Here is a 10,395-nt window from a genome sequence, read left to right as displayed (position 1 = left end):
TGAGGACTTCATAAAGGAGCTTTGCCAGACATCCCAAAGTTGAAATCCATATTCCGTAGAAATCATGTGTTCTGAAAATGCCCTTAATTATCTACTCAACGTAGGAGTAATTATCCTTACTATGGCTTCCCTTTAGTCTAGTGGAAGAGTTCTTAAGCATTTAGGTTTGGCTGTTTTCATAGAGACACACTTTACTCTCAGGAAGTTTGAAATCTGAATAGTATTTTCATTGTATGCTTATTGGTTCACACTGGCTATTAAAATATAATATACATATTGAAGTAGAATGCTCTCCTGTTGCTGAATTTACATTAATTTCTTTGTTAGTGCTTCCCTGAATATTGCTAGAGCCTTTTTTGAACAACTGGTGCAGTTCGATGCACTGATATTGTTGTTTTATGTCAGCCTGAGGGTCTTCCCTTTCAAATTAAAATATTTGGAGGAATTGGGGTCTAGAGAAATGCAATAAAAATATTGTCCAGGTACAATGTTGTAAAGCAGCAAAAAAAAAAAAAAAATCCCAGGACACAGTGGTAAGTAGGAGGTAAAGATCAAGCACTGTCAGGTGAATATCTTAAGCAATTTGATGTATAGTCCTCCGATCCTGTATAAAGTGATCCTCTCTAGTTCCAGATTTTTTTAAATTTATAGAACAGTTTTATAGATGACTGGCAAGACCACAGTAGCTGATACTCAAGGAAGGCTAAGGCTAGATATTGTATTTCTTCTTCTTAAGAGACATATCTTCTTAAGAGGTAATTTTTTAGACTTGGGATCATAAATTTTATCTAAATTTTATCTTGACTGATGTGGCATTTTTCTCCCCAGACCATCCATTTACCCATAATTCAGGATTTACTTTTGTTAAAGTGACATCCTGTTTTCACATTGGTGCATTTTTTGTTCTGACCTAAGGCAGCATAATGTGTGCAAGCTTATTTTAGAAATACCTGATTGTACTTGCAGTTTAATCAGCTGATCTTGAACTAACAGAAATATTTGGGAACTCTGCTTTATATTTAATGTTGTGTTTAAGGTTGGTTTCCCAAGGAATGTAATCCAAGTGTTTGAGGAAAAGTCAGCTGGCAGTTCCCTTGATAATCTCATGTCAGTTAACACATACACACACGTATATTGGAGTGAGTTTGGTGTTTAATACATAGTAGGCACTTAATATAGCATTCAAATACATCCCCGTGTCTACTAGGGGATCTATAAGATTTCTTACTACTGCTAGAGCTGTCCAGGGTTCTGCATGGGAAACACCAATTATCTTTTTAGATGCCAATGGTTCCACAGTGTCCTATTATTCTTGCTCACTTTTAGCCAACTGGGCTATTTAAAAGGTGAAGCAATTTGTTTATTCAAAATAGGTCATTCTCTTTTTCCAGTTTCCTTCTTATTTACAGTAGCCATACTATTCAGCATTCACAAGTTCATGGACTCTATTGGTCAGCAGGTGGGCCTACCTATGCTAGTATCTTTGAAGGTGAATTTCTTCTGAACTGAGTCCTGGGTATGGATAGTTCAGGGAAGTTGGCAGGAATGTGACCTGATATGTCTTCATCTTATGTTTTTTCTCTTTTATACCTGGATTCTACTGGTCATAATATACTTTTAAAACAATCTCAATAGGCTGGAGGGTAGATAGCATAATGGATATGCAAACAGGCACTCATGCCTGAGGTTCCAAAGTCCCAGGCTCAATCCCCCACACCACCATAAGCCAGAGCCAGTGCTCTTGTTAAAAAAAAAAAAAAGTCAACCAATTAAGACATGCAAATTCCATTTGATTCCATTGATCAAAGTATGACTTGGGGATGTAAAGTATAGGAATAGACAGTGTAGGGAGGGACAATTTTCATCTCCTGAGACTAGGAAAGGACTTTTTATTCTTTGATGTTTTTTTTCCTCTGTGCGTTATTTGTGGACCTCCAGCTGGCTGTTATTTCTCTAAACCATGTCTCACAAATTTACTGATTTTGAAAAATTGGATGTAGAAAAGAGTTCTTATTTGCTCACACCAGTACCTGATGCCCTTGCTTCATTGGGGGCTACAGTTTTATTTCTAATAAATTTATAGGATTTGAGGAAAGATCGATTTTTTAAAATATTCATTTATTCCCTTTTGTTGCCCTTTATTGTTGTTGTTATTGTTGTTGTTGTTGTTGATGTTGTCGTTGTTGGACAGGACAGAGAGAAATGGAGAGAGGAGGGGAAGACAGAGAAGGGGAGAGATAGACACCTGCAGACCTGCTTCACTGCATGTGAAGCGGCTTCCCTGCAAGTGGGGAGCCAGGGGCTCGAACAAGGATTCTTATGCAGGTCCTTGCACTTCATGCCACCTGCACTTAACCCTCTGTGCTACTGCCCGACTCCCTGGAAAGATAGATTTTATTAATATTTGATGGTACTTAACTATCAAAATATAATTAATTTTTATAACAGCACTAGATAATAGCTAGTGGGCATTTGGGGAATATATATGTGAGAATTTAATAGGTGTGGGAAATTTGTGCTGTATTCAGCTAATAAAGTGCAAATAGTCAGCCTATGTGCATAGCAATATTTTGAATATATTGGTATCATTACATGAGTGGATTATAATCTTGCCTCTTTCACTGAGCTGTTAGCAAAGTGTTGGGCGAAGAATCTTCATCAGTAAAGGTGAAGTAATCTGAAACAGCTGATATGTATATTGGCAAATACAAATTACTTGAAGTAATATCATTAGCATTGTCCTTTTGTTACTGATATAATCATTAGAAGCCAATATAAAATTTGTTTTATATAAGCCAATAAACAATAAAATTTAGCTAGCTCTGTATACTGTTTATAACCTTAAAATATTGTATCTTGCTAACAATACTGTATTAATCTCACTTTTTTAGGTTTAAGGGAGTTAATAAAGATCAAGATATCCTGTCACCTATGATTTGCTATTTTTATCTCAAACTAAACCATGGGCAGTACTACTATTACTACTAGCGTTTGCCCTTCTTCCGTAGCTAGTCAACAACGTCAGGTTGAGCCTGATGCAAAGTTTCGAGACATCCTTTGAATCTGGAGAGGTGGCAGTCGTTGACTATGTGGGAGTAAGGCAGTGGCCCACCGAGTTTAGCACACGCATCACAATACACAAAGACTCAGGTTCAAGCACCCTGGTTCCCACCTACAAAGGAAAGCTTTACAAGCAGTGAAGCAGTGCTGCAGGTATCTCTCTGTTTCCCTCTGTACCTCCCCATCCCTCTTTACTTCTGTCTCTATACAATAAATAATGAAACTTTAATATATATATATATATATATATATATATATATACATATATAAAAAAATAACTTATGCACCAGCTAGAACATGAAGTTTTATGAGTTATGAAGAGAATGTGGTGCTTAGCCAAAAGAAACAAGACAAGGAGATAGCATAGTGGTTAAGCAAAGGACTTTCATGCCTGAGGCTCTGAGATTTCAAGTTCATTCCCTGGAAATACCAGAAAACAGAGGTGAGTAGTGCCCTCGTAAAAAGAAAGAAAAAAATGGAAGAAAGACAAAAAGGAAGAAAAGAGAGGAAAAGGAAGATCTTAATACTTCATTTAAAATTACTGTTTGAGTTTAAATATTTGGTATTATTTTACTTCTTTCCTATAAGGAAATATAAATTATCTGCTGCTCTAATTCCTTACCAGTACCTAGACATTTTGGAAGCTCTTCTAGTTATTAAAAATCCTACCAAAGGTTTAACTAGCCACAGTTAAAGGAATTATTTTGAAAATGTCAAGTTCATAGAACAGTTTCCCTATGGAGAATTTAAAGGGTGGGGTGCTAAAATATGCAGTGTATAGAAGATTTCAGCCCTGAAAATTTTTTACCAACAGAGTAGGATTTTATAATTTCATAACTCTATCTCAAGTTCTCTCAACAGTAGACACTGTGGAGACTATTTTCAAAAAATATCTTGAGGTAACAATTGCATTAAAACATGTGTCAAGTATGCATCCATATATCTCAACATATGTAATATTAAGTTCACCACTACAAGTTGAAATACGTCCTTTATTATCCTATATTTCCAGCCTACCTGTCCATGACTCTTTTGGTAGTGGGACAAATTAGTAAGTTTGATTTTATCTTAATGCTTAAAAATTTATTTTTTAAATTTATTTTGCTTACTCACTTTTTTTCTTTATGAGCCACAAATGAGAAAACATATACTGTTCATCTTTGACTTATTTCATAAAATGGAAGACAAGCTAGGTCTTTTGAAAATGTAAGGATTTTACCTTTTTATTATCAGAGTGTTATATTATTATTCCATTGTACATATACATTTTTTTTAATAAAGAGAGGCAGAAATACAGAGACAAATTGAAAGAGACATTGGAACAAAACTTCCTTCCAAGCAGTGAGGGCTGAGCTCAAACCTCTGTCACATATATGCAAAGCAGCACACTCTCTCCATGTGAGCTACTTTTCCAGCTCAACCATCACATCTGTTTTACCCAGTAATCTCTTGATGGACACTTAGCTTGCTCACAGTTCTTGACTATTATAAATAGTGCTGAAATGAAGGAGATCTTGCATTTTTTATATTTATTTATTCCCTTTTGTTGCCCTTGTTGTTTTATTGTTGTAGTTATTATTGTTGTCATCGTTGTTGGATAGGACAGAGAGAAATGGAGAGAGGAGGGGAAAACAGAGGGGGGAGAGAAAGACACCTGCAGACCTGCTTTACCGCTTGTGAAGCGACTCCCCTGCCGGTGGGGAGCCGGGGGCTGGAACCGGGATCCTTACCTGGTCCTTGCGCTTTGTACCATGTGCGCTTAACCCACTACGCTACTGCCGGACTCCCCCATGTTGCATTTTTATCTTTCATTTTAACTCCTAGAAATGGGATAGTGGTATTATATGAAAGTTTAAGTTTCATTTTTGGGGAATCTTGATCTTGCTATTCATAATGGTTGCACCAATTTTAATCTCCAATAATGAGGTACTAGGATATCACTGTGATATCTATGCTTGATTAAATCATTTCCATAGCAGTTTGTGCACATATACTTAGGATAGTTAGTAGAGCGATAAATATTCTGGGGATTGAAATGTGTAGGAATTTACTATCTTTGTTTGTTAAGATTGAGAAAAGAAAGAAGCAAAAAAGACAGGCATTGAATTATCTTCCATATCCTTGTCTGGATCACATACCAAAACACAATTTTTTAGCCTGAGTTTATATAAAAAAAATTTAAAAAATACTTCTTTCTCCCCAACGTTTTTGACATTCTGGGGCAACACACACTTTGTACTTGATTTTGGACTAATTTGTGAGCCTAGAATTAAAAAGTGGAGTCATTCTTTCTCATCAGTTCATAGCTAGGCAGTAGAATGTCAGCTCATGTGAACCTGATAGATGAATAATGCAATTCATCATTTTGATGTCATTGTCCACAATAAGTGAAAGAAATAAAATTATGGAACTTAGGCAACAGTGGCAATTTAATGATGATTTCTCATGTGAAACTAGAATCAGTATTCTGGCATTTGAAAACACAGTGACATTTAGACACTTACTGAAAACAATTTCACGTTTTCACCAGCAGACATTTTTTTGTAGCACTACAAATGGCCCAAAGCTAGATGAAGTCTTTTTTTCCTAAAGGGTTATTGCCTGAAAGAGGAGAAATAACTGTCATTTCAAGAATTGGTGCCATCATAGCAAAGTTCTCTTGCTGTGGAAGAAATTGAAAAAAGCCTCAAGTAAAGAAAGAACTGTCAGGGCAACTTTATTTGCCTTTGTTGACCCAGCCATCACAAAGCAATTGGCTTAACAGTGTTTTCTAAACATATTCAGGTAATCAGCTCAATTCATTCACTTAGCCAAGTGGCTAGATTTTATATCAAATTGCCATTTGGATAGTACTGCACATGGACTGCATATATTTCAGATGCCATTAAATGACTTGGAAGTCAATTGTTAAAAGTATTCCTTTGCCTCTCTTTCTCAGAGTATGTGTCACTATGTCCTCTGCATTCTAAAAGCTGAAATTGCGCAGTAGTCACAGTGTAAGCTACATGAATTTTAAATTAAGTTAAAATGTTATAAATTCTGGTAGCATCATGGCTAGGGAAAATCAACTTATCTATATCAGACAGAGATAGCATAGTTTGAATAAATAATTTTAAAATGTGAAGGAAAGAAACAAAATAGGGAAAGGGTCCAAATTTTACATATCACTATACTCATGAAAATTGCATAGTAGTACTCATGAAAAGAATCTGAAACAAAACACTTTGTAAAGGGGTCCAGCAGTGGGGCCTCTTTTGGTGCACAAATGTTATAGTGAGCATGGAACCAAGTCCAAGCCCCTGATCCCCACCTGCAGAGAGAAAGATTCATGAAAGTGAAGTATTATTGCTGGTGTCAGTGTCTCTATTTCTCTCTCTATCTCTCTCTTCTTTATCATTTTTTTCTCTGTCTCTGTCCAATAACTAATATTTTTTTAATTTTCTAAAGATTTTCACTATAATTTTGCTACCATTGTTCACTCTGTTATTAATTATGAGAAACACTCTCAGAGAAAATGAGAGAACACCAAAATGAGAGAAATGAGAGAAATCCAAAATATTGTTAAAAGCTTGCCTATAGTCTACATGCCAAAAAACCTGAAGGCCTTGACTTTAACAATGAGCAGTATTTTTTTTTTTGAAGAGATGAATATCCACTTGCCTAACTGCTAAAAGTGTTGTTACCCAACTGCTAATGAAGTGTACAGTAGATGTTAGAACTATATTTGATGTTACCTAGAGGACTGTTTACTCTTTCAGGTCTCAAGAATTTCCCAGTTATATGTCCTCTCACTATGACATTTTATTTAAATATTCAGATTAGAAAACAATGAATCAAACAATAGTCATAAAAACAGATTGGTGCGGGAGTCTGGCAGTGGCGCAGCGGGTTAAGCGCATGTTCGCAAAGAGCAAGAACCCGTAAGGATCCAGGTTCCAGCCCCTGGCTCCCCACCTTCAGGCGAGTCACTTCACAGATGGTGAAGAAGGTCTGCAGGTGTCTGCCTTACCCTCCTCTCTCCATTTCTCTCTGTCCTATCCAACAAAAATGACATCAATAACCACAACAATGTTAAACAACAAGGGCAAAAAAAGGGGAAATAAATAAATAATTTTTAAAATCTTCAAAAAACAAAAAAAAAAAACAGATTGGTGCACAAATGAAATGTCTCACTTGGATAGTATGTTGCTTTGTCATGTTAATGACCCAAGTTCAGTTTCAGTTCCTACTACATTGAAGCAAATGTCAGTACTCTGGTCCTTTTCAGTCTCTTTGTTTCTCTTCGTCTACAGAAAGAGAGACAGAGTAGAAAAAAAGATTGGTGGTCTGCAGTATGGAAAGGGGCCTTGGGTGTAAAATGAAATTTGTAAATAGGGATTAAATATATAGTGAATTTGGTATTGGTCATTATATAATAATTACAAAATTAAAATTGTAAAGCTATGCACCGAAAATTTGTATAATATTTTAAACAAGTTTTTGTTCAATAACATTTTATTGAGGGGGCTGGGTGGTAGCATAGCAGGTTAAGCACACATGGCGCAAAGCCCTGTTCAAGCCCAGGGCTCCCCACCTGCAGTAGAGTTGCTTCACAAGCGGTGAACCAGATCACAGGTGTCTTATATTCCTCTCCCCCTCTGTGTCTTCCGGTCCTCTCTAGATTTCTCTTTGTCCTATACAACAACAATGGCAGCAATAACAGTAATAAGAATGATAAACAACAAGGACAACAAAAGGGGGAGATATAGCCTCTAGGAGCAGTGGATTCATAGTGCAGACACTGAGCCCCAGCAATAACCCTGGGGGCAAAAAATAAATGAATAAAATTTTATTTTAAAAAGGAAACAAATTTGCGAGATTCGGGAAGATGGTGGAATGAGAAGCTGCTAGTGGTTTGAACTCTGATCACATCTACTGGAAATGGTAGGATTTTTTGCCTTTAGCAGGCCAGTCAATAACGGGTCCTAGCGGTGACACCAAGAAAGTGACTATAACTCAATTTGGATTAGAAAATAGAGTAAAAAGAAAGGGGGAAAAATTTTCTTTTAAATTATTATTCCCAAAGTGCACTCCCCCCGTAACCAGTCCCTGGGGACCAGAGATCTGCTCCTAGCAGGCTCCCCTGCTGAGCTTCTTTCTTAACCAAGATTACTGTCTCACCAGGGGGTGTCATTCATTCTAATTCTATTCCCTTTTGAAATCTTTGGCCTTTTTTCTTTCTAAGTAGCTAACAAACTGCCTCTGCTCAGGGAGCCTGAGGCAGTCTGGAGCCATACAAGCAGAAGACAGGAAAGGTTTTTTACTCTGTTCTATTTTATTATCAATATGAGATAAACACGTACCCCTTTCCCCCCTCCCTCTCTCTGGTTGACCAGAATTAACTTTTAGTGTATTTTCCATTGCTAGGGTACTGGGTGTCTTATTCACTGCTAAAATAACTTGTTTCACTTTTCCTACCACCCCTACCCATTGTCTCCCTACACCCCATAGCTAATTAAATAATAATAAATAAATAAATAAATAAACTCTTTACTTTCACTGCTCTTTTATTACTGTTCTTTTTCTTTTCTTTTCTCTCTTTTTTTTCCTTTTTTCTTCTTTTTCTCATTCTTGTCATCCTTTCTTCCTTCCATCTTCAGCTTTCTGAATTCACTGATACACGTTTGGGAAATATTTTGGGGAAGAAATCTGACTCAGAGTGGACTCTCTCTACGTGTATCTCTGCTCTGCTTCCTTTTCTCCTTTAGCTACCCCTAGAATATACAGTGGATAGTAGATTTGCATAAATGTCTATTCCTGCTACTCTTGTCTAGTCCTGAGGTTTTTAAATTTGTTTTTCTTTTTTCTTTCATAACAGTCAGCTGCCTCTGCTCAGGAGGCTTGGGGAAAACCGGGACAGGTTATTTTACCCTGATCTATTTTATTATTAATATTATATAAAGGTATATCTCTTTCCCCCCTCCTTTAGGTTGACCAGAATAACTCTTAAGGTATCTTTCATTGCTAGGAGACTAGGCATCTTATCCATCATGAGAGAAACTTGTCTCATTACTAATACCTCCTCTACATACTCTCCCCTTCTCCTTCCTCCTAGCTAATTAAAAAAATAAAATAAAATAAAAATAAATTAATCAATTAAAAAACTTTCCTTCCACTGCTCTTTTATTACAGCTCTTTTTCTTATCGTTTTTCTTTTCTCTCTATTGTTTCTCTTTTTTTTATCTTGTCTTCTATTTCTTCCTTCCTTCTTCTTTGACTTTCTGAATTCACTGATATTCATTTGTGAATTATATTGGGGAAGAAATCTGACTCAGAGCGGACTCTCTATATGTGTATTTCTGCTCTACCTCCCTTTCTCCTCTTGCTACCCCTAGTATAAAAAGTGGATAGTAGATTTGAATAATTGTCTATTCTTGCTATACCTTCTTTCCTTTCTCTTTATTCTTCACTTGGACTTGGTTGTTATTTTTTTCTTGGACTGGAGACATTGTTTGGCTAACTGGTAGTGATTAAACTGTTCAATACTTGCTTCAGATGCTATTGTAATTCCTGAGGTTGGTGATTGCATTTGCCATAAAGGTATTTAGTACAGTGTTGCTTGTACTCAAAACACAACAATGGAGGAACAACAGAATATAAAAATAAGAAATACATAAATCAAAAAATGGGTAGATCAAAAAAAAATAAATAAAACTGCTACTCCAATGAATGAAGACAAGAGCCCAGAAGAAACTACAAATCAGCAAGAGTAAACATAGATAAGAAAAGTATGCAAGCAATAATAAACTTATTAATCACAGAAATGAAAACAACATTGGAGGAAAGGAATGGCAATATTAGGGAAACAACAGTTGAGACCCCCAAGGGAAATACTGATTATCCTGAGGCAATGTGAGAACTGAAAGCTGAAATAGCTGAACTGAGGAAAAAAGCTGAGGGAAGGGAAAGCAGACTAACAGAAGCAGAAAACAGAATTAGTCAGACAGAGGATGAAATAGAGAAAACTAAGAAAGAGGTAAAAGAGCTCAAAAAGAGATTGAGAGACACTGAAAACAACAACAAAGACATATGGGATGATCTCAAAAGAAGTAACATTCGTATAATTGGCCTGCCAGAGGAAGAAGGAGAGGAAGGGGAAGCAAACATTCTAGAGGAAATTATAGAAGAAAACTTCCCAGACCTGAATAACAGAATGGACATCAAGATTCAAGAGGCCCAGAGAGTACCAAACAGAATCAACCCAGACCTGAAGACACCAAGACATATCATAGTCACAATGAGAAGAAGTAAGGGTAAAGAAAGGATCCTAAAGGCTGCAAGAGAGAAAGAAAAAGT

This window comes from Erinaceus europaeus, chromosome 8 (assembly GCF_950295315.1).
Source record: "Erinaceus europaeus chromosome 8, mEriEur2.1, whole genome shotgun sequence".
NCBI lineage: Eukaryota > Metazoa > Chordata > Mammalia > Eulipotyphla > Erinaceidae > Erinaceus > Erinaceus europaeus.
This window is presented reverse-complemented; position numbering follows the sequence as displayed.